The sequence below is a fragment of the Schistocerca piceifrons genome, chromosome 3 (assembly GCF_021461385.2).
Source record: "Schistocerca piceifrons isolate TAMUIC-IGC-003096 chromosome 3, iqSchPice1.1, whole genome shotgun sequence".
NCBI classification, from domain to species: domain Eukaryota; kingdom Metazoa; phylum Arthropoda; class Insecta; order Orthoptera; family Acrididae; genus Schistocerca; species Schistocerca piceifrons.
This window is the reverse complement of record NC_060140.1, coordinates 685,717,904-685,739,947: the sequence shown is the minus strand read 5'-3', so window position 1 is coordinate 685,739,947 and position 22,044 is coordinate 685,717,904.

Here is a 22,044-nt window from a genome sequence, read left to right as displayed (position 1 = left end):
TTGAGACTTTTTGGCTTCTCGCATCGTGTACTTTCAATTTATGCGTTTACGCCATCAATTATGGTACATCCTGTATATATTCTTGCCAGCCACTTGGATGTATGTATGGTTAAGCTGATTGTGCGATAGTTATCGCACTTGTCAGCTCTCGCAGTCTTGATGTTCTTCCTAAAGTCAGATGAGATGGCGTCAGTTTCATACATTGACAAACCAACGTGAATAGTCGTTTTGTTGCCAATTTCTCCAACGATTTTACAAATTCTGATGGAATATTATCTATCCATTCTTCCTTATTTGATCTTAAGTTCTCCAAAGCTCTTTTAAATTCTAGTACTGGGTCCTCTATTTCTTCTAAATCGACTCCCGTTTCTTCTTCTATCACATCAGACAGATCGTCCCCTGACATGTACTCTTTCCACCTATCCGCTCTGTCCTCTGCATTTAGAAACTGAATTCGCGTTGCACTCTTAATCTTACCACAATTGCTTTTAATTTCAGCGAAGGTTATTTTGACTTTCCTATATGCTGAGTAAACCCTTCCAACAACAGTTTCTTTTTAGATTTCTTCACATTTTTCCTGCAGCCACTTCTTCTTAGCTTCCCTGGACTTTTGGATTCCCGAATTTCCCTGAACATATTTGTGCTTTCTTCTTTCATCGATCAGTTGAAGTATTTCTTCTGTTACACGTGGCTTCTTCGCGGTTACCTTCTTCGTAAATATGTTTCTCTTTCCAACTTCTGCGATTGCCCTTTTTAGAGACGTCCATTGTTCTCCAACTGTAATGTCTACTAGGCTGTTATTTATTTCTGTATCTATGCCCTTAAAGAACTTCAAGCGTATCTCGTCATTCCTTAATACTTATGTATCCCACGTCTTTGCGTATTGATTCTTTCTGACTAATCTCATAAACTTCCGCCTACTCTTCATCACTGCTACATTTTGATCTGTGTCTATATCTGCTCCTGGGTAGGCCTTACAATCCAGTATTCGATTTCGGAGTCTCTGTGTCACCATTATGTAATCTAACTGAAATCTTGCTGTATCACCCGGCCTTTTCCAAATATATCTTCCTCTCTTGTGATTCTTGAGCAAATTATTCATTATTACTACCTGAAATTTATAACAGAACTCAACTACATGTGACTTCGTAGGCTTTCAGGCGTAATAAGTCTTGAAAGCCTCTTCGTGTTTGCTGCCGGATCCTAAGATCCTTTCTGTATTCTCAAATACATTCTGTAAGTCTTCGTCTTCAGCTTGCGACGTCGGTACGTATACCTGAATTATCGTTGTCGGTGTTGGTTTGAAGTTGATTCTCATAAGAACAACCCTATCACTGAATTGTTCACAGTAACACACTCTCTGTGCTACCTTCCTATCCATGACGAATTCCACTCCCGTTATAACACTTCTGCTGCTGTTGATATTACCCTATACTTGTCTGACCACAAATCATTCACTTCTTTCTATTTCAAATTACTGTTCACAACTATGTCTAGACTGAGCCTTTGCATTTCCATTTTGAGATTTTCTAGTTTTCGTACCACGTCCGAGCTTCTGAAATTCCACGCCCTGACTTGTGAAACGGTACCCTTTAGTCGGTTATTCAGTCTTTTTCTTATGGTCAACTTCCTCTTGGCAGTCTCCTCCCGGATACCCGAATGGGGGACTATTCCGGAATTTTTTTTCCAATGGAGAGATCTTCGTGACACATTTTCAACTACAGGTCAAATGCCCTGTGGATACACGTTATGTGTCTTTATTGCTGGGGTTTCCTTTGTCATCTGATCCTCATGCTGTTGATCATTGCTGATTCCACCGCCTTCAAGGGTGGTTTCCCACCAGAAGGAGAAGAGATTGCCCTGAATCTCTTTCCGCTCCTCCGCCCTCTTTCACATGGCCGTTGGGCAGAATGAGGGTGACTTCTTGTACCGGAAGTCTTCGGCAGCCAATGCTTGTTATTAATCAAAATTTGAACAGTCATGGGTTTCGAACCCGAATACTAATCAAAGACGCTACTCATAGACCATAGTAAGGGATACATTCATTTAGATTTTCTATGCAGAAAATTTGGAGAACGTGTAAACAGGCGTCCTCTCTACTGTCCTTTGATTACAAGACGTACTTGGCATCACTAAAGAATTCGTGTTGTTGATAAATTAGTTCGTCCCCTCGAAGTTTTCCAGTTTCTGTACCCACAGGCAAGGCAGATTGGCTTCAGAACAGAGGAGTCGAGTTGCAACAGAGTCGCTGTGCTGGTGGTGAGTGTGTTTAGCTGCTTCTGCGTGCACTTAGACGCGATTTTGGACGGGAGCTAACTCAGGCTTTTTGAGTTAGGAACTGTCTGTAACTTTAAAGTCTTTCATTAGAATCATTACGGATTTCTCGCGAATGTTAATTTTTCAGTTATTTCACTAAACTCAGATGAGCCACAACTTGTTCTTTAACGGTCACGGTTCACCTCATGCATCCTGCGTCCATGTTGCGCTCCTGACCCAGCCTAATTTCTGCTGAGTAATTGTGATTAATACAATTTATCCTTATGGAACCACAGTAAGATATTTTTTATACGTTTTAAAGTTCACTGTTATGAAACGATTTGTAAATAAATGTGTTCTACTCATCAATTTAGTTCATTACATTTTCCCCCAATGTGCATACCAGCATGCCGTTCTTCCTCCTGTGATCTAATCTCATGCACCCTGTAAGAAAAAATTGGTAGGAAACAGTTTATAAAGGTCAGCCCCTGATCGATCGATCTGAAGTCCGTTAGTTAGAGTTCCATTACGCGTTTTTCTTTTTTGTAGACACTAGGGCTAAATTCACGTAATGTTTCTGAGACTTCAGACGACATGGCCTTCAGGGAAGGGGAGAAAATTTTAGGCGCTTTAGGAAGGTCGCGGCCATGAACAGTACTTGTTGGTGGGCGAAATATCGTCCCATCAAAGAATCGAACAACAATATTCAGATGTTTCTTAAAGTCAATAAACAGTGGGCGTCTTTTACTTGAGAAGTAGCGGAAATGGCGTACCAAGGCTACACTGGAACGTGGGTGGAACTGGATAGTTAAAAGCAGTGCGTCCCATATCTTACATATATGATGAAAAGAGACATTTGCCTTGGTCGGCTTGAACAGTTGTTTGTGGTGTGTCGTGTGTGGTAATAAGGAGGCTTATGACTGGCGGTTCTGACATGTTTGTTTGGCGGTTATACATGTGATATTTACTCGTACGCCATGCATTTTTTTTTTTAAATTTCTCTTGTATGCCTGAAGTGCTACTGCGAATGAAAAAGGTTGTCACAATGTATACAGCGACTGGATATGCATGTTGCACACTACGTGTTTGAAATAGCTGTATCCTTAAGTGTGGTAATTTCTACTTCATTAATTTTAATATTAATCTGTTCCTTATGGATTCTGAGCATTTTGGCTGGAGCTTAGTAAAAGTCTTGTTTCAGTTTGCATTCAAAGATGTTTACATACAAATCTAAGATGAAATCTGTGAAAACCAATGAAAAACCTTACGTCCTTCTTAATCACGATAATTACGGTTTTTGTATAGAATGTAACCAGTTTTTGTATGATTGGCAGAAAATATGAAAACAATGTATCATCATTTTCGCCGGCTGGAGTGGCCGTGCAGTTCTAGGCGCTACAGTCTGGAACCGAGCGACCGCTACGGTCGCAGGTTCGAATCCTGCCTCGGGCATGGGTGTGTGTGATGTCCTTAGGTTAGTTAGGTTTAATAAGTTTTAAGTTCTAGGCGACTGATGACCTCAGAAGTTAAGTCGCATAGTGCTCAGAGCCATTTATCATCATTTTCATTAATATGGTTTATCACAAATGACACAATTTTTTGCTCATGTACATAAATTATAAACTTCATGACGCACAATCTCAGTCATCCTAAGTACCTGTTACACCCTTCCAAGCCATACTCTGAAATATAGAGCAGGATATCGTAGGATGTGGGTGGATTGTACTAGCGTGGGCTCAGTGGTATCTTGCTGAGAGGTCAGACAAACGTGGTTCCTGAAGAACGGCAGCAGCGTTTTCAGTATAGCCAACAGTGTGGATGCTGAGTGGTCGGGCTTTACCTACCATTAACCATCTTGACCTTGCTGTTGTGGTACTGTTAGTGGCTGAGAGCAAAGGGAAACTATAATCGTTACTTTTCCCAAGGATATGCAGCTCTTCTATATCGCTGAAGAGTAAAGGCATCCTCATGATGAAATTATTCCAGAGATAAAGTAATAGCTATCCGGGACGAAATAAAAACCTGCAAGCATTACCCACTTATCACCCAATAAACAACTTTGTACGATGCCCAATATTCCACTAATAATTTCGCCACTGTACACGATGGAAACACCATCACCCGAAAAAGATCTTAGTGTTTTGTTGATTATATTTGTTAAATAAAGATCGTCTAACCACGAAAGATGTTTTGGCCGGAAAGGGGCACAAATGGAAGCCGATATGACAGTACTAATCATGTATTCAAATTTAAAACGAACGTGGTATCTTATTAGAATATGACTCGTGAAAAATAAAAACACAGAAAGATGACATGAAACAGTGAAGTTAATTATGTGGCACTTTGGTTGACATCATTGAAATGACTGACGGGAGAATAAAATCAAGAGTTGCTAATCTGAACAACTCGAATTTTAAAAAAAAAAAGAAAAAAAATAATCCAATGAACATCGCATCCAAGATGCGAAACGTAAATATTTGGCTGATCGCTACTACCTTATGCCTGCGTAGAGACACTGCGCATGTGGTTGAGCAAGCGACTCGACCGCTACACCATTTGTAAAGGCTTAACAATTCGTGTGCTCTAGGTTAATTATTCTCTTATCTAGTGAACTTACTTGCTACATATCAATTGGGCACTTGCCGGCTAAGACACTGCTGCAGCCACTGATTACGGATAAACCCCGGAAACCGCAACTTCAGGCTTGGAATACGCACCTTTGCATAAGAATATTTCAGTCGACAAACACAGCCAACACTACCCATGAAATTAAATGTAATTGAACTGATACACGGTCGAGAAGCGATCTGTCAAAATCATGTTGCAGTTTGCATCCTACAGGGTACGAGTAATTTATTTATTTTTTTTTTTTATATTGAGCTTTTCCTCATTACAGAGGCTTGTCTACAACGTAATAGTTTACTCGGAAATTACAATGCAAAGAATAAACGTTCTTAAACTATATTTTCAATATTTTCCTCCAGGTGTTTCGATCTTGTGTGTCCTCTTCCTCTGCGCCAATTCTCCTCATTGTGTGCTGTACATTCTGGAGCAAGGTGGTCATAAGTCGCCCTCTTCCTCTCCTCCCCTCCGGTTACCACCCCAGTATCAATTCTGGTATTCTGGCTTTCTCCATTCGTCGTACATTCCCGTATCACTGTAATTTCTTCCTATCCGATACGTCATATGTTTTTTCTTCGATTTCCATTCTCCTTATTATTTCGGTGTTCCTTATCTTTTATTTCCCGGAGATTCGTGACAATCTTCTCCAGAAGTCCATCTCTAGAGCTTGTAATTTTTTAATGTGCTCAGGTTAATTGTCCAGGTCTACGTTCCATACAGAACCACACTCTCTGATATGAATTTGTAAAATAATTTTTTAGTTCTGCTCATGACATTCCTCCTCCATAACACTAAGTCAAGCATCCCAATTGAAAGGGTACAGTACCGCCCGACATTGAAAATAGGTACAACATTCTTCGTTATTCTTGTCAGAACAACATATTTTTTGTAATAATAACTCAATTTCACTTAATACACTGAAGCCTGACACCAGTGTAAGAATGAAGGACAATATATTTATTTAATTGGTCACATGTGTACTCTCTCAAAATAAATCCCTGTATCCAGTTTGGTGAGATCTGCGAAGTGAATGAATATATGGTCGTCTGCTAACCGCAGATAGTGAATGGGCAATATACGATCATCTTTGAGACGGTCCTTTGGTCACCTTTGGTGGAACCAAAGAGATGAAATTTACCTGAGCTTTGAGCGCCTGAAATGTGGCTGACCAATACGATAACATGGTGCGCCCCCACCTCGACGGAGGTACGAGCTGACCTGAAGAACGGCCATGTTTCAGCACTCTGGCGCTGGATCTTGTGTTGGTAAGACCTGTCTGAGGTGTGCTCCGTGAAGACAAAAGAGTGGAGACATGGTATGTATGTGAAATACTTAACAGTGGTGTGGAATAATTATTTCTCTATTTCAGGATCTTTTGTGGGAAGAATTAAATGCCAGGCAGGTAATATTAAGGGGATTGTAGTAATCTATGGAAGTTACCAATGGTCACAATGAAACCACGTGTAGCAATAAGTTGTAATACTTCCGAATGCTTAAGTTAAGCTGAATTACAGGCGTGTGTATTATCAGTTGGAAATATTTAGGAAATGGCGTATGCAGGACTTGAAATTAGAGACGAGTACTTCCACGTGGTGAGTACTGTGTGAGTCTCAATCTGTGTATGAGACAAAGGATAAAGAGAAGTACTCGTCCATGGTATCAGTTGAGGACTCGCGTGTGTGACGAATATGTTCTTAATATTACTTTGCGTGTTATGTTTCCGTGTGACGCTTGATTCAAACTATAATACTCTGAGAGTGAAGCAAGGTGAGTCAGCCGTCTATCCAGCACCGCCACTTGGCTTGCATTGCACAGGAAGGCGTGCATATATCCTCCAGAGTTCATAGTAGGAAAGAAAAGTTACAAAGTGGGGCAGTGTCGTGTGAAACTGGGATGAATACTAATTGAAGTGGGAAAGCTGAAAGTGATGTTATTATAACGTTGTGACTATTCCTTGTGTTGTATTCCATGTTGCCAGTGTGGTGTATTTCATGTAATTTAAGTATGTGTGGTTTGCATGGGAAAGTAGCAAGATAGGTTCAGAGGCAGTGGGTTATGCATGTTCCTTTTGTACCGCTCGGTCTGGAGGAAAATTTCGTGATGATGGGTGTGAGAGTCGAAGTGTGAGATACAGAAAAAGATCCACCATCCTAACCAGAAAGTGCACTGTAGTGTTAGATAATTACGAGACCATAAGATAGAGAATCACCAATGTAAAGCCATGCCCACTGGGCGGTGTTTCTCATGTGTAATTGTGGTAGAAAATGTAATGGTGTGTTTATTTTATAGAATTTATCGGAAAGAAAAAGATAGTGAAAAGAAAAACGTTGGTGGCCTTTTCCGTCGAACAGTATGTTGTCATGATATCCAGAATTTATAATGTGTGCGCCATTCATATTCAGTGCGATGGCCACGTGTTGAACAAAACCGTTGGGTGAGAAAGAAAATGTGGTATTGCCAGTGCGTAGTGAACAGTCAGAGTTGTGTAAATCACTAATCGTCAGATGTGCGTTATCCGTTTCCGTTGCGTAATATTCAAACAGGAGAATAATTTGTAACTTAATTGTGAGTACCAGAGCTCATGTTACTTGATAAATAAGAATGAATCCACTCGCTTGACAGACCACTCATCTTGCAGGCCTGACTACTTGATGCCACAGTATGAGCAAGGCATGTCGGTGCCTCTCATAATTTCGACCCTGCCAGGATTATGCTGTTAAGGTTTGCTGTTACGATTTTTTTTCTATGGGATTTGTCAGGATTTTTACGTATATTGCGTGATAGCGCTAAGAAGTAAAATTTTTTGTTTGCAATTTCTTTTTTGGATTGGTAAGGATCTTTTATTTTGTTTATGTAATTGATTGCTACGTCGTCCGTAGTAACTACATTGCAGTCGAAAAGTGTAGTCACCATGGAGAAGAGTGATTCTGGGGTGAACGTAGCAGTGGAGCAGGAAGTAGGTGTCGACCTTGGGTTAATGAGTGAGACTGGCAAACACTAGGAAGGGGCTGAATTGGTCAGCGGACCGCGGCTAGGTGATCCTTTAAGGGGCGGGCTTTGTCCACAATCGGGGGCTTTTCCCGATGATGTGGGCGAGCCGGGACTAGGTCAGGTATGCGGTGAAAGTGTAGCTACCCTTAGCGAAGCTACGGTTTCTCAGGCGAACGAGGTCAGCTCACCGAAAGTAGCAAATGACAATGTGCTAGTGCAGTTTTGACAGAGGATGGATAGAGATAATAAGGAAAGATTGGAAGCGATGGATGAAGATAATAAGGAGAGGGATAGGGAGACTAAGGAAAGATTGGAAGCGAATAAGGAAATGTTGGAAGCGAATAAGGAAAGATTGGAAGCGATGGACAAAGGTAGTAAGGAAAGATTAGAGGCAATGGATAATGGAAATAAAGAGGCAATGAGGAAGCAACACTCAGTTATTGATGAGCGACTGTCCGCAGTTAATAATGGGTTAGATGAGGGGGAGAAGAATCTGGGTGCGTTGAAGCAAGTATGTGACGCCGTGAAAGTAAATGCCAATAATTTAGAGGTACGAATATTTGCAATAGAGAGTGATATTACAGAACGTAGGGACGTGTTGCCACATGAGCGAATCCAAGAGGTAGTGGAGGACTTATTTGCAGATGAACAAGGGTCGTTAGACAGCGTGGAAGCTCAAGTCACCTGGCAGGAAGTGGCGCTAAATAAACGCAGGGATGAAGTTGTGGAGGTAGTGGTCAGAATGAATAAGATTAGTTGAGATGTAGAAAAGATCAGTATAAGAGGTGAGATAGGCTCTGACAGTACACAGCGAGAGGTTTATGCCGACCAGGAGGAGATACAATCACTATTACAATTTAAAGAGGCACAATTAGACATAAATAGGAAACATAGGGAAGAACTAGCACAGATGCAATTAGCGTGCAGTAGCGAAGGTGACACATCACCAGGTAAATTGCAGAGGGAGAGTGAGATAAATTCAAAAATAGAAAATAGGCAGAAAGAGGAAGACGAACTCAGAGACTTAGAAGAACGGTTGCGTCGGATACAACAGGTGGCAAACCCAACTGGGTATAGTCCAAGGTCGGAAAATATAAATGCCGAAGAAGAATATTGGAGGCACTTCGTGTCGGTACAAACGTACACTTGTTTTCCGGATCCTGATAACTACCAACATCCATACCTGTGGCTGTCTCAATTTCAAGATTCATTACCTTCATCGTGGGGACCGCTCCTCAAAACGAAGTTTGTGTGTAACCATTTGAGGGACGAGGTTACAGCGAAAATACAGGAAGTTATTAAAGACTGTAGTAGCTACAAGATATTTTGTGACAAGTTTTTAAATGAATTCTGGTCTAAAAGTAAGCAGGACTAGGTTAAGCAAAGCCTATTGATGATGCCAAATTGTAACGAAGGTGGTATAAGAGATCCAGTGGCGTGCTATCAGGAAATGCTGAGACGAAATAGGTATTTGGATGTGACATACGAACCTGGGGAGCTCATTAGGATCTGTATAACGAAGTTGCCAGTGAAATTGCGCAGATATATAGTGATAGCAGGCAGAGGCTTAGGCGATTCTGCGTCATTTCAGCACTTCTTACAGGAACTGGGTAATGAGAGCAACATAGTGAACGGGGATACGACTCATAGGTCAGACAGAGTCGAGGATAGGAACGGCAGAAAGTATCAGACTGACAGGAGAGCATGGAATCAGAGGAACAACGGAAATGGAAGATGGCGAGGAAATAGGGGGCAGAATTCATGGGGATATCGACCGTCAAACCGGGAAAATAGAAGATGGGACAGAGATGGAAGAAGAAGGGAAAATGAAAATTATGGGCGAAGGGACGATAGGCAGTCATTGGGTTCACGACAGGACGATCACTGTCACAAGAAGGTGACTGCATGATAGAGGGGTACAAGCCAGGACTATTAATGATGTAAATATTAGGTATATCGATTACGGAAAACTAAGGGAGAATCTGTTAGAGGAGGTAGGAGATGTGGGGTGTGAAGTCCACCCAATAATTAGCGTAGAAATAAATAATGTAATCGTACCATGTGTCATCGACACAGGCAGTGTAATGAGTGTCTTAAGGGAAGATGTGTTTAAGTGTTGTAGTCTTACAAAACCATGGCCAACGTTGCCATTGCAAAGGACAACAGTGAGAGGGGCGGTTACAGGAAAGGGAATTGACGTGAAGTTACAAACCCAGGTAGACTTTGTGTGCCAGGCGAAGAGATTTAGTATAGTGTTCATGATTCTGTCGTCACTAACTGTTGAAGGGATATTAGGCTTAAATTTTTTGAACCAATATAAAGCAGTCGTTAACATGAGAAATGGGTCGATGGAGTTGAAACGAGATTCGGAGGAAATTACACTAAGATTCGACGATTCCTTATGTGCTAAAGATAACGCACACTTAGCATTATGTCTCGCGGTAAAGTCTGGTAGACAAGCACAGAATAAGGGGTTCGAACAAGAGAAGAAGGAAATTCATAAATGTTTGGAGGAGGAGATCAGGGAGAAAATATGGCATTTACGAGGAACCACGGTTTATACGAGAACAGGAAGGTATTTAAACATGATGCGGGTACAATAATTTTGTGTATAGATTCAAGTTCAAGCCCCATAAACAGTTTAGGCCCCAAGTGTACTCGATACCTGTTGTGTACAAAGAAAGCGTAGAAGCTGAGATCGAAAGCGTGCTACAACAAGGGATTATCGAACCAGCATCCAGTCCGTACAATAGCCCCTTAGTTTGTGTTGAAAAAAAAGGAATGGGTCAATTAGAATAGTTTTGGACGCAAGAAGGATTAATAAGATAATAGAGCCAGAGACAGATCGGCCACTGACACTTGACGAGTTGCTACAAAAGTTTCACGGGATCAGAGTTCTCAACTCAGTTGATTTGAGAACGAGTTTCTGGCAGGTTGAGCTAGATAGGGGGTGTAGAAAATGCACAGCTTTCTTGTGCTGCGGCAAATCCTATCAATTCCGGAAACTACCATTTGGGTTAAATGTATCATCCGCGGCCTTTGTCAGAGCGCTAAATACTGTCATTCCTAATGAAATAAAAGATAAGGTAACACAGTACGTGGATGATGTCCTGATAGCAGAAAGAAACTGGAAAGACCACAATAGAACGTTAAGCATATTGCTCGGCGCATTGGAGAGACATGGGGTAACCGTGAATTTGGGAAAGTCAGAATTTGGACGAAAAGAAATCGAGTTTCTAGGTCACATTGTGACGCCAGAGGGAATAAGACCAAATCCAGACAAACTCGAAGCAATCAGAGATTTTCCGGTGCCAAGAATAAAACGTCAGCTACGGGGTTATTTAGGATTAATCAATTTTTACAGGAGGTTTATTAAGATTGGGGGTGCAGCGACACCCAGACTATGTATATCAGCTGACTGGAGAGAAAACGGTATGGAATTGGGACCCTGTCGCGCAGGAAGAGTATGAGGCGTTAAAGAAGGCACTGCTATCGGCACCTCTTCTCGGGCATCCAGACCTAGGGAAAGAGTTTTGTATGGGCACAGACAGTTCCCGTAGTGGACTTGGGGTAACATTGTTCCAAGAACAAGAGCAAGGAGGAGAAGTAATACAACAACCTATTGCATTAGCGAGCCGAGTGCTTAGCAGAGCTGAGAGAAATTACACGGTAACTGAGCTTGAAGCTTTGGCAATAGTATGGGGTTTTAGTAAGTTTAGATACTATTTGTATGGGAGGCATACTAAAATCTATACTGACCACAAGTCACTACAGTTTCCGATGTCGGCCAAACTTAACCATAGATGACTCGCTAGGTGGGCACTCTATTTACAGGAGTTTCAGTTTACGGTCATGTATGTTGCTGGGCCACAGAATATAGTGGCAGATGCGCTGTCGAGGAACCCAGTAGGTCATGGTCAATGCTTTGCTGAAGAGGTAAACGAGAACAGATATGACATATTGTATATGCAGGGCGTGCCGTTCGAAAAATACATAGGGGCGGTACTCACAAATATCGCGAAAGAGCAGGATAAAGACGCGTCATGGAGAATGGTGAAGGGCAGAGTTAGAGCGAACTTAGATGCCAATATAGAGCGCTTCTATACAATTCAGAACGGGGTCCTTTTCTACCATAGAAATCCGAACACACAGCACTGGGTGTTGTGTATACCAAATGAAATAGTCAACAAGCTGATCTGGTATACGCACCTTAAATTACGGGCATTACGGGGCAAGGAAATGCTGTAAGAAATTAAGGGAATCAGTTTATTTTATTAGTATGGAGAGGAGGATCAAGAACGTGCTTGGTAGATGCAAATTGTGCCAGAAGGCAAAATCGTTAACTATATCATGCAAAGCACCGTTTTTTCCGATAGTGCCAGGTAGATTGAGGGAATTCGGAACAACATATTTGTTTGGCCCACTACCTAAGTCAGTGCAGGGATATAGATATGTTTTGGTAGCAGTGAAATTGGTGTCAAAGTATGTGACTTTTACCGCACTGAAACATGCGACTGGAAGGACAGTAGCAACAGCGATCGTTAAAAACTTTTTGCGAGAAGTAGGAACTGTAGAAAAGTTCACAGCTGACAATGGACCACAATATAAATCCAGACAATGGCTAACTACACTTAAGAGAAGAAGGATAAAACCGGTGTTCATATCCCGATACCATGCTGCAAGTAACCCCAGTGAAAGAGTGGTAAGAGAACTGGGAAAGTTATGTGAGATTTATTGCCATAGGCAACATAGAAGTTGGAGTATTTTTCTCAAAGATTTTCAGGACATCCTCAATGAGCTACCACATGGAGCAACTGGTTTATCACCAATTACGGTATTAAAGAATGAGCCACCACCAGATCGAGTCAGGGAACTGGTAGATTTTTCGCGATCGGGAAAGCAAAGGCACACGGAAATTGTCAAGATTGCGATAGAGCGTATTAAGAAAGTAGCTAAGGATAGGCAGGAGAAGCAGAAAGGAAAGATCTGTAAAATCGAATTAGCAGTAGGAGACAAGATTCTAATTAAAAGTCATCGATTATCAAAGAAGCACAGATTCCTAACTAGCAAATTCTTTAGTGTGTATAGTGGAACATTCAGAGTGAGGCGGATTGTCCATGAATATGCTGTACTAATTGAGACGATCAAGGGAAAACAATCGCGTGGGCTTCATCACATTTCAAACATCAAATTATGGAAACGTTATCGAAAGTAGGCAAGTTATGGTAGATAGTGTATTTATTTGTGGAGTGTAACGTTGTGCAGTGTCAAATCGAACATAAGCATTTTCAAGTGGGATGTCAGGAAGTATGACGAAATAGACTGGTCGAATGAGTCATGAACAGGAGTCGACAGAGTGGTGTGTATACGTATTTTTTGTCATATTAATAAGGATCAAGCAGAAACGACGTGATGAGTAATCAGTGGATAAAGATGGTAGATAGTGAGAGAAGCGACGTGATAAATAGTAATTGATAAAGGTGATATTTAAGGAGAGAAGTGACGTGAACCAGTGTGATTAATAAAGAGAGATTCGACGGGATGAATCAGTGGTAAATAAAGGTGAGTATAATTAATAATGTGGAGATGTCTTAGATGTATGTTACAGAGAAGCCTGTGTATGCTGCAATCGAGATTGATGCCAATGGCGAAGGAAGACCACGAAATGATGGGGTAATGAACGGACAGAGAGCCGAAATACGAATGAAGAGAGGAGGAAAACTGCACAACGTGAAAGGACATAAAGGGAGAATGACATCCAGATGGTGAATGTTGTGGAATACTGACGTAAGATGTAATATAAGTGTAAATCTAATTCTTACCATAACATTTGCAATATGGCAAAATAATATTTTTTGTTGTTGTTGAAGCCTGGTACCAGTATAACTAATCAAAACGGCACCAAGAATGTGTACAGTTATTTTGCAGGATGAATAATTTGTGTATTTTTTGTTCTTAGATGAAACGTCGCAATTCTAAATTGATATTTAGCAGGTTGAATAATCGGTAAAGTGAATGCAGAGGTATGCCGATGGAGAGAGGTGCCGGAGTGAAAGGACGTAATCGGAGACTGGAATGCTATCTCCGAAACAACTCCATGTGTTATGTGGTGTATAAGGGAGCAAAGGTATGGTATGTCGTCGTGAGTGTGGTTAAGGTTAGCTGACTTCTAGACCTATTCTGTTGGTGTATTAATGGATTGAATGAGAAGGAAATGCGGTGTCTGTTGAGTGAAAGTCATAGAGTAGTGTGATCAATGTGCACACTCCTGTAAAGGAGATGCTACCGATCCATAACTAAATATTATTGTGCTCTATTGTTTAATTTGGATGAACCGCGATGGCAAGTCAGGATATGACGTCATGTGGATGGTACATACATGTCCTAGAAATGTTGTTATATATATAGAAAGGTAAAATATGTAAAGAGATACTAATTTCTGTCTGTCACAAGCACAAAGGTGCATTGTATGTTGTAGATTTAGAGTCATCAGTTTCTAAAATGTTCATCGTGATAGGATGTTAAAGTAGTCTACTACTTGATATTGTAATTATGAGCTGTATAGATTGTTTCTTATTTCTTTTTTTTTTAACACTTTCATGTTTTCTATGAGGGACGACAGGTCCAATCAATAGCACAAGTGTGGGCTGTATATTGAAAAGGTATAAATGTTGATGTTGTATGTGTAGAAAACTAGGGTGTATGATTTTATGTTTTTTAGAACAAAGATTCTTTTTTTACCAATGTATCTAATAGATCATACATGTAATCAATGAGTATTTAAATACTGTAAGAATATCCTTTTGTCTGTAATGTTGCGAGATGCATGGAAGGGTCAGACTGATTGGGTGTCGTAGCGCTTAGGTGTTACGCAGAACGCGCCCGTACTGCATAAGAAAGCAGGAGGCCAAGCTGTCGTCGCCATGGGAGACGCGACAGAGCTGCTGCGCTCCCCATTCCACTGCCGGTCGAGGTACACTCCACGCGCCCGCTACAGCAGGTCAACGGCCTGGGGCGACACGCACCTACCACTGGCCATTCATAAGTTGCGCCACCCATACGACTGGAGACAGTATCCCGCGGAGGCAACAGTGGGTGGTTTTTCTGGTCAACGGCTCGCGCGGCAGCGGCGCGATAGCAGAATGAACGACGCGCGGCAGAACCGGCGGGCATTTTTTAACAGCAACTATTAACTAGTACTGGGCTGTGGAGGCGTGAAACAAGATGACTGCTCGTATGTCTCAATAAGTTGGAAAGTGAAGGACTGGTGTTTCCACGTTGTGAGTGGTGGAAATGATTTTGTCTTTAGCAGACAGGACGATTGTTTTGTTTTGTCTTGACCACTGAATTGTGGGATCCATAAACTTTTGGCAGTGACTTGTTAAGTGTGCTTTGTGAATTGCATGTGGGACGCTTGGTATACTTAAAGAGGACAGTTGTCGTTTGGTGACTAATTATTGTATGAACGCAAGAAACTAAAGTGGGACATTGACATTTGCATTTGTAGTAGGAGTCTTTCTTTAACTGGTGTGGGAATAAGTGCTGTTTGTTGGAACTTCAGACTTAATTACACCAAGAACTGGAAGGGCAGGACCGTGGATAATAGTAGTTGCAGGGCCATTTCTGGACGACCAGATTCCCGTGGATGGTACTCTGAGATTGACTATGACATTTGTGTTTAATGTGAGATAAACTTTACTGTTCAGTGGGTGTTCAAAATGCCGATTTGAGTGACATAAAGACTTTCTTCCGGGTAACCATGGGAGAGCTTTGACACCGAGATAGTGTTTCTAGGAAAACTATCAGCAACTTTTTGACCCCAAGAAAATCACAGAATGAAATGATTCTCTGTGACTCGTAAGACAGGGAATAATGTATTTGTATTTGTAACTGTGTACATTTTTTATATGTTTTATTCCTGAAGGGGCAGTAACTGTAATTGTATTTCATTAACATATGTATTTAGAATAGTTAGTGTGCTTTTTTGTTTATTCTGGGTTATCAAGTTCATGTAGCATGATTATCAAGGGTAGCCTTATTATTTCGGTGTTCCTTATCTTTCCTTTCCTGGAGATTCTTGACGATCTTCTCCAGAAGTCCATCTCTAGAGCTTGTAATTTTTTAATGTGCTCATGTTAATTGTCCAGGTCTCCGTTCCATACAGAACCACACTCACTAATAAGAATTTGTAAAATAATTTTTTAGTTCTGCTCATGACATTCCTGCTCCATAAGACTAAGTCAAGCATCCCAATTGAAAGGGTACAGTACCGCCCGACATTGAAAATAGATACAACATTCTTCGTTACTCTTGTCAGAACAACATATTTTTTGTAATAATAACTCAATTTCACTTAATACACTGAAGCCTGACACCAGTGTAAGAAAGGAGGTCAATTTATTTACACTCCTGGAAATGGAAAAAAGAACACATTGACACCGGTGTGTCAGACCCACCATACTTGCTCCGGACACCGCGAGAGGGCTATACAAGCAATGATCACACGCACGGCACAGCGGACACACCAGGAACCGCGGTGTTGGCCGTCGAATGGCGCTAGCTGCGCAGCATTTGTGCACCGCCGCCGTCAGTGTCAGCCAGTTTGCCGTGGCATACGGAGCTCCATCGCAGTCTTTAACACTGGTAGCATGCCGCGACAGCGTGGACGTGAACTATATGTGCAGTTGACGGACTTTGAGCGAGGGCGTATAGTGGGCATGCGGGAGGCCGGGTGGACGTACCGCCGAATTGCTCAACACGTGGGGCGTGATGTCTCCACAGTACATCGATGTTGTCGCCAGTGGTCGGCGGAAGGTGCACGTGCCCGTCAACCTGGGACCGGACCGCAGCGACGCACGGATGCACGCCAAGACCGTAGGATCCTACGCAGTGCCGTAGGAGACCGCACCGCCACTTCCCAGCAAATTAGGGACACTGTTGCTCCTGGGGTATCGGCGAGGACCATTCGCAACCGTCTCCATGAAGCTGGGCTACGGTCCCGCACACCGTAAGGCCGACTTCCGCTCACGCCCCAACATCGTGCAGCCCGCCTCCAGTGGTGTCGCGACAGGCGTCAATGGAGGGACGAATGGAAACGTGTCGTCTTCAGCGATGAGAGTCGCTTCTGCCTTGGTGCCAATGATGGTCGTATGCGTGTTTGGCGCCGTGCAGGTGAGCGCCACAATCAGGACTGCATACGACCGAGGCACACAGGGCCAACACCCGGCATCATGGTGTGGGGAGCGATCTCCTACACTGGCCGTACACCACTGGTGATCGTCGAGGGGACACTGCATAGTGCACGGTACATCCAAACCGTCATCGAACCCATCGTTCTACCATTCCTAGACTGGCAAGGGAACTTGCTGTTCCAACAGGACAATGCACGTCCGCATGTATCCCGTGCCACCCAACGTGCTCTAGAAGGTGTAAGTCAACTACCCTGGCCAGCAAGATCTCCGGATCTGTCCCCCATTGAGCATGTTTGGGACTGGATGAAGCGTCGTCTCACGCGGTCTGCACGTCCAGCACGAACGCTGGTCCAACTGAGGCGCCAGGTGGAAATGGCATGGCAAGCCGTTCCACAGGACTACATCCAGCATCTCTACGATCGTCTCCATGGGAGAATAGCAGCCTGCATTGCTGCGAAAGGTGGATATACACTGTACTAGTGCCGACATTGTGCATGCTCTGTTGCCTGTGTCTATGTGCCTGTGGTTCTGTCAGTGTGATCATGTGATGAATCTGACCCCAGGAATGTGTCAATAAAGTTTCCCCTTCCTGGGACAATGAATTCACGGTGTTCTTATTTCAATTTCCAGGAGTGTATTTAATTGATCACATGTGTACTCTCTCAAAATAAATCCCTGTATCCAGTTTGGTGAGATCTGCGAATTGAATGAATGTATGGTTGTCTGCTAACTGCAGATAGTGAATGGGCAATATATGATCATCTTTGAGACGGTCCTTTGGTCACCTTTGGTGGAACCAAAGAGATGAAATTTACCTGAGCTTTGAGCGCCTGAAATGTGGCTGACCAATACGATAACGTGGTGCGCCCCCACCTCGACAGAGGTACGAGCTGACCTGAAGAATGGCCATGTTTCAGCACTCTGGCGCTGGATCTTGTGTTGGTAAGACCTGTCTTAGGTGTGCTCCGTGAAGACAAAAGAGTGGAGACATGGTATGCATGTGAAATACTTAACAGTGGTGTGGAATAATTATTTCTCTATTTCAGGATCTTTTGTGGGAAGAATTAAATGCCAGGCAGGTAATATTAAGGGGATTGTAGTAATCTATGGAAGTTACCAATGGTCACAATGAAACCACGTGTAGCAATAAGTTGTAATACTTCCGTATGCTTAAGTTAAGCTGAATTACTGGCGTTTGTATTATCAGTTGGAAATATTTAGGAAATGGCGTATGCAGGACTTGAAATTAGAGACGAGTACTTCCACGTGGTGAGTACTGTGTGAGTCTCAATCTGTGTATGAGACAAAGCATAATGAGAAGTACTCGTCCATGGTATCAGTTGAGGACTCGCGTGTGTGACGAATATGTTCTTAATATTACTTTGCGTGTTATGTTTCCGTGTGACGCTTGATTCAAACTATAATACTCTGAGAGTGAAGCAAGGTGAGTCAGCCGTCTATCCAGCACCGCCACTTGGCTTGCATTGCACAGGAAGGCGTGCATATATCCTCCAGAGTTCATAGTAGGAAAGAAAAGTTACAAAGTGGGGCAGTGTCGTGTGAAACTGGGATGAATACTAATTGAAGTGGGAAAGCTGAAAGTGATGTTATTATAACGTTGTGACTATTCCTTGTGTTGTATTCCATGTTGCCAGTGTGGTGTATTTCATGTAATTTAAGTATGTGTGGTTTGCATGGGAAAGTAGCAAGATAGGTTCAGAGGCAGTGGGTTATGCATGTTCCTTTTGTACCGCTCGGTCTGGAGGAAAATTTCGTGATGATGGGTGTGAGAGTCGAAGTGTGAGATACAGAAAAAGATCCACCATCCTAACCAGAAAGTGCACTGTAGTGTTAGATAATTACGAGACCATAAGATAGAGAATCACCAATGTAAAGCCATGCCCACTGGGCGGTGTTTCTCATGTGTAATTGTGGTAGAAAATGTAATGGTGTGTTTATTTTATAGAATTTATCGGAAAGAAAAAGATAGTGAAAAGAAAAACGTTGGTGGCCTTTTCCGTCGAACAGTATGTTGTCATGATATCCAGAATTTATAATGTGTGCGCCATTCATATTCAGTGCGATGGCCACGTGTTGATCAAAACCGTTGGGTAAGAAAGAAAATGTGGTATTGCCAGTGCGTAGTGAACAGTCAGAGTTGTGTAAATCACTAATCGTCAGATGTGCGTTATCCGTTTCCGTTGCGTAATATTCAAACAGGAGAATAATTTGTAACTTAATTGTGAGTACTAGAGCTCATGTTACTTGATAAATAAGAATGAATCCACTCGCTTGACAGACCACTCATCTTGCAGGCCTGACTACTTGATGCCACAGTATGAGCAAGGCATGTCGGTTCCTATGACCTACCGTCGGCTACTAATTCTTTTATTGATTTCTGATTTCTAAAATGGATCCCAAATAACAGAAAGTGTTTATCTTTTTTATTTTCTTTCCTTCAAAGTATAGGTCATCTGACTCAGTCAAGTATTCTGTTTTTCGTAATTGAGCTTCAAACCCCAAGTTTTGTATGCTACTGCTAGTTGATTGCGCATATAGTTAGTATCCTACCCATCTTGTGCTACGACTACTTGATCATCAGCAAACAATAAATGATGTAGGTAAACTCCATCTCTCATTTATAATCCCATACTATTACATTTACGAGACCATGTTCTAAGGCTAATATCTATAAAAGTTTTAAATAATGATGGTGACATGGGACAGCCCTGTAAAAGTCTTTGCTTGTTCTAAATTTCTTGTAAAGTTTATTACCAACTTTGACTTGGCCAATGTTATCTTTATATATCGATTGTATTACTTTAATCAAGGAAGACTTCATGTTTGCCATATGTAGAGCTCTCCAAAGTAATTTTCTTGGAACAGTATCATACGCATGTTCTAGAGCTATGAAAATGAATACAATATTTTTGGATTTTTCACTATGTTTCTCCAAAATCCGTCGTAATGTGAAAACTCGTTCTAAAGATGATATTCCAGCCGTGAAACCACATTGTTCTTCTTGGGTTCTAAATTTTTTTCCAGTCTGTTTTTAATTACTTTCGCAAAAATTCTCGTTACGTTTGTAACACAAATTCCTCGATAATTTGAACAAATTTTGCGTTCCCCTTTCTTAAATATGGTATTAATGTTACCTAGCTTCATCACCTTGGGTATTGAATCTCCATGTTATCATTTTGTTGATGAGCTGTGTCGTCAGTTTCACAATTTTGTCAACACCATATTTCAGATATTCCAGATATATATTGCCTGGTTCTGGTGATTTACTATTCTTTCCCGTTCTCAACGCTTGCAGTACTTCACTTTCTAAAATCTGGATCTCATCATCTTCATGTCCATTTTTTTCCACTGTTCCTTCTTCTACATATTCTTCTCTGTTCTCTTTTAATAACTTTTGGAAATACTCTTCCCATTCCTTTTGTGTTATTGCTGCACGATTGTGGTTGCTATCTTTTTTACCCAACACCTCTGTTGCTAAGATTTTTACATTAGTTTTTATATAGTCATATATTTCCTCTGTACTTTCTTCAAATGATTCGACCAGTTTCCTTTCTATCCTGGCCACAAAGAGTGTTCTGATACTTTCGTCTTGTAGGCTGTCAATATTAAAAGTAAAAAAGACAAAGATTTCGAAAACAGGTTTTGAGCTGTAAGACATTTCCAGTAAGTACAGATGAAAAGTATCGAAATTTCAAAAAGAAGTTACAGAAGTGGGGCTTGGATAAATTGAAGGATCCAGTGTTGTTGGAAGTTTCACAACGAACATTACGTACCATTGGGTGAAACAAGGAAAAATGTAATGAAGGATGAATGTGTGTCTTAGAGAGATGAATTTCAGAAAACGGCAGATGATCACATAGGTAAAAATACAAGGCTTCATAGAAATTCCTGGATAACGTAGGAGATATGTAACTTAACAGCAAAAGCAGTAAATACAAAAGTGTTGCAAATGAACCAGGCAAAAGGGAATACAGAGGTTTAAAATTGAGATTGACAGAAAGTGCAGGATTTGCTGCAAGTCAAATTCTAGGCTGTATAAGCATGCACTATTTGTGGAAAGATACATGCCATGAAGTGGAAAATTAAACAGACTTTGGAGGAAAGATACTCATTTTACTAAAGTTTGAAGCTCCTCTTGATGTTTATCTGTGTTTGCAATTTAAAAATTGGGTTGTTCTGAAAATCAGCCTTATGCAAACACAATTACTTAATTTTTATATTTACCCAGACATGTTTAGACACCTATGTGTCATCTTCTGTGGCTCAAATTTTTATTTCTATAAAGTCAAAAATCAAATTTATAATAATTTAACTGCTGTAGGCATAAGAATTATAATACGCCCAATTTGCTATGTTTTGCTTAGACATCACATTTAGCGATTTAATTTTTTGTTTGTTTTAGTTAGAACAGATAGGTGTCAGTTAGACAGTCAGTGACAGAGCACCTCGAGTTCCTGCTGCTTATGAAAGTACACTGGTCGGTTGTTACATATTTTTACGAGATTCAAACAGGAGCTACTTCAGTAATGGACAGGAACTGTGATATCTGTGTGCAGATGAGAGCTGAGTTGGTGACCGCTCACAGCTCCGGGTGGTGTTGGCTTCCATCACACAGCTTGACGCTGCCAAGGGGCATCACTGTGGGGGGTCAGACACAGGGATTCGAGTGATGTCGAGCATGGTCCACGTGTCCCCCGATCGCTCCACTGCTGTGGCCACCTCGGGTACTGCCTGCATTGTTGACCACTCACCCATGGTTGACCAGGAGATCATTCCGAAGTCTGGCAGGCAGCGAAAGGCTTTCCGAGGGGCCGATTGTAGGACCTCCCCAGTTCGTTTGGGGAACAGGTTTCGGACGTTATCTGTGGTCGATTAAGTCTCTAAGCTGGATGTAGTCGTCCACTCTGTTCCAGAGGAAGCTTCTCAGCCCATAGGATGGGTTTGCTGGTAGTTGAGAGCTCCA